The sequence below is a fragment of the Mustelus asterias genome, unplaced genomic scaffold, assembly GCF_964213995.1.
Source record: "Mustelus asterias unplaced genomic scaffold, sMusAst1.hap1.1 HAP1_SCAFFOLD_3212, whole genome shotgun sequence".
NCBI lineage: Eukaryota > Metazoa > Chordata > Chondrichthyes > Carcharhiniformes > Triakidae > Mustelus > Mustelus asterias.
This window is the reverse complement of record NW_027593157.1, coordinates 18,934-22,748: the sequence shown is the minus strand read 5'-3', so window position 1 is coordinate 22,748 and position 3,815 is coordinate 18,934. Positions and strand designations below refer to the sequence as shown.

General features: G+C 44.6%; 2 non-coding genes across 2 annotated transcripts; both read left to right on the top strand.

Annotated features, from left to right (window-relative positions):
• Positions 1-2,679: 2,679 nt before the first annotated feature.
• Positions 2,680-2,761, top strand: trnal-aag (transfer RNA leucine (anticodon AAG)). Its single transcript has one exon. It is a non-coding gene; the product is annotated as a tRNA-Leu (tRNA).
• Positions 2,762-3,733: 972 nt separating this feature from the next.
• Positions 3,734-3,815, top strand: trnal-aag (transfer RNA leucine (anticodon AAG)). Its single transcript has one exon. It is a non-coding gene; the product is annotated as a tRNA-Leu (tRNA).

Sequence of the window (3,815 nt, the reverse complement as noted above, 5' to 3'; positions counted from 1 at the left end):
TCCATGACCCAGCTCAATCCGCATTGTCATTTGCTGAAGGAGGTAATCATGTTCCATCCAAACAGAACATTTTGGAGGAGAAACGTGTCACACGTGAAAAAGATCTGAGATGAAAATAATAAGCAAAGGGATATATGTTAAGTCAGTTTGAAGAACACAGTTCACCGGTTTCCCTGGCAGTCCAATGGTTCATGTTCAGCACTCCCCCAGTGATGTCTGGTTTCAATTCCCGTTGAGGAAAATAAGAGTATTTGCTCTCAGCAAACCATTAATAATGATCTGCTTTTCTCTCTGATCGAAAACAGATAAGAACATAAGAACATAAGAACATACGAAATAGGAGCAGGAGTAGGCCATCTAGCCCCTCGAGCCTGCCCCGCCATTCAATAAGATCATGGCTGATCTGACGTGGATCAGTACCACTTACCCGCCTGATCCCCATAACCCTTAATTCCCTTACCGATCAGGAATCCATCCATCCGCGCTTTAAACATATTCAGCGAGGTAGCCTCCACCACCTCAGTGGGCAGAGAATTCCAGAGATTCACCACCCTCTGGGAGAAGAAGTTCCTCCTCAACTCTGTCTTAAACCGACCCCCCTTTATTTTGAGGCTGTGTCCTCTAGTTTTAACTTCCTTACTAAGTGAAAAGAATCTCTCCGCCTCCACCCTATCCAGCCCCCGCATTATCTTATAAGTCTCCATAAGATCCCCCCTCATCCTTCTAAACTCCAACGAGTACAAACCCAATCTCCTCAGCCTCTCCTCATAATCCAAACCCCTCATCTCCGGTATCAACCTGGTGAACCTTCTCTGCACTCCCTCCAATGCCAATATATCCTTCCTCATATAAGGGGACCAATACTGCACACAGTATTCCAGCTGCGGCCTCACCAATGCCCTGTACAGGTGCATCAAGACATCCCTGCTTTTATATTCTATCCCCCTCGCGATATAGGCCAACATCCCATTTGCCTTCTTGATCACCTGTTGTACCTGCAGACTGGGCTTTTGCGTCTCATGCACAAGGACCCCCAGGTCCCTTTGCACGGTAGCATGTTTTAATTTGTTTCCATTGAGATAGTAATCCCATTTGTTATTATTTCCTCCAAAGTGTATAACCTCGCATTTATCAACGTTATACTCCATTTGCCATATCCTCGCCCACTCACTCAGCCTGTCCAAATCTCTCTGCAGATCTTCTCCGTCCTCCACACGATTCACTTTTCCACTTATCTTTGTGTCGTCTGCAAACTTCGTTACCCCACACTCCGTCCCCTCCTCCAGATCATCTATATAAATGGTAAATAGTTGCGGCCCAAGTACCAATCCCTGCGGCACGCCACTAGTTACCTTCCTCCAACCGGAAAAACACCCATTTATTCCGACTCTTTGCTTCCTGTCGGATAGCCAGTCCCCAATCCACTTTAACACACTACCCCCAACTCCGTGTGCCCTAATCTTCTTCAGCAGCCTTTTATGGGGCACCTTATCAAACGCCTTTTGGAAATCCAAAAAAACCGCATCCACCGGTTCTCCTCCATCAACCGCCCTAGTCACATCTTCATAAAAATCCAACATGTTCGTCAAGCACGACTTTCCCCTCATGAATCCATGCTGCGTCTGATTGATCGAACCATTTCTATCCAGATGCCCTGCTATCTCCTCTTTAATAATGGATTCCAGCATTTTCCCTACTACAGACGTTAAGCTGACCGGCCTATAGTTACCCGCCTTTTGTCTCCTTCCTTTTTTAAACAGCGGCGTAACATTAGCCGTTTTCCAATCAACCGGCACTACCCCTCGATTAGAATCAGCCGAGTGAGGTTTGCAGGTTTATATCAGAGCTGGAAATTTCACATGTGCAACAGTTCAAGAACAAACACAGAAAAAGAAGGATAGTGATAAGCTGCAAATTACTAACGATTGAGATGTTGTTGCAAGTTAAAATCTGTCTGGTAATGGGTCAGATTTTGCTGTTTATATTGACACTGAATAATCAGACTTTTCCCTCACTCTGCATTGAAAAGCATTTGGAAATGTTTCTGTCCGGTTTCGAGCCGTCGGAAGCGAAAGTGATAATTGCACTTGAGTGTTCGTGGTATGTTGTCATTGGCTGAACACATCACTAGTGTTGAAGCAGAAGGTGCCGTTTTGCAGGAAAAAGCTGTTTGTGGTGAAAGTGGTCTGGCGTGAAAATTAAAGTAACAAAAGCAATAACAAAATAAATTAATTTCTAAAACACACTGCAAGCTGCTGGTCTGGTGGTTAGAGTTTGACTCTTTCCCTGCTGTTTAGATTACTGGTCTGGAATTGAAGATTTATTGCTCCCATCCAAACTCTGAAAACAAATGTGAGTTATTGCCTGGATGAAGATATAAAACATAATATGGTCCTTAAGTGCAGACCGTGAGCAAATTCAACAGGAGGTTCTCTTGTCATTTCTGGCAGGAAATTGGAAAGAGACGAGCTTAAGGACAGTTTAAATGATGCTGGCCCTTCACTGCAGCTCATTGTGTTTCTGACGTGAGATGATTTCTGTTTGTTCCGCAGTTCAGGCTTACCTGATTCAGAGAAGGAGTAGGCTCATGCTTCCTGATGGCCATTCCAAGCTCCGTTGCTTTTAATGAATTTCAGTAACATTATCATTAAATAACATGATTGCGGTACAGTTTAAAGTGGTAGTATGGCCGAGCGGTCTAAGGCGCTGGATTAAGGCTCCAGTCTCTGCGGAGGCGTGGGTTCGAATCTCACCGCTGCCAAAGTGGTTTTAAGTTTTGGTCTTTGAGTTCGGATTGAGTGCAGGAGTGTGTGCGGTGTCATTTTCGTCAGGAACAACGAGCAGAGACATTACTAACTTAAAAAGTTGCTGGGGTAAAGCAGCGTGTGTGCAAGTGGCTCCTTTCGAGAGCACACACAGGCTGAATTTCTGACTGCCGAGTTAAACAACCTGATGAAGGAGCAGTGCTCCTGAAAGCCTTCAATTACAAATAAACTTGTTGGACTTTAACCTGGTGTTGTGAGAATTCTTACTGTACCCACTCCAGTCCAACGCCGGCATCTTTGCATCATGATATAAATGACAGGATTCCAAACAGTCAGACTATTCCCTGATGTGGAGATGCCGGCGTTGGACTGGGGTAAACACAGTAAGAAGTCTCACCTTGTTGGAGGTTTCATTAATTACACATCACTGGTGTTGAAACAGAAGGCGCCATTTTGCAGGAGAAAGCTATTTGTGGTGAACGTGGCGTAAAAATTAAAGTAACGAAAGCAGCGTGGATAAATTAAATTCTAAAACAGGGTGTAAGCTGCTGGTCTGGTGACTCTTTCCCTGTTGTTTAGATTACTGGTCTGGAATTGAAGATTTATTGCTCCCATCCAAACTCTGAAAACAAATGTGAGTTATTGCCTTGACGAAGATACAAAACATAAATTCGCCTCGTGTCCTTAAGTGCAGACCGTGAGCAAATTCAACAGGAGGTTCTCTTGTCATTTCTGGCAGGAAATTGGGAAGCAACGAGCTTAAGGACAGTTTAAATGATGCCGGTCCTTCACTGCAGCTCATTGTGTTTCTGACGTGAGATGATTCCTGTTTGTTACGCAGTTCAGACTTACCTGAATCAGTGAAGGAGCAGGCTCATGCTTCCTGATGGCCTTTCCAAACTCCATTGCTTTCAATGAATTTCAGTAACATTATCATTAAATAACATGATTGCGATGTAGTTTAACGTGGTAGCGTGGCCGAGCGGTCTAAGGCGCTGGATTAAGGCTCCAGTCTCTGCGGAGGCGTGGGTTCGAATCCCACCGCTGTTT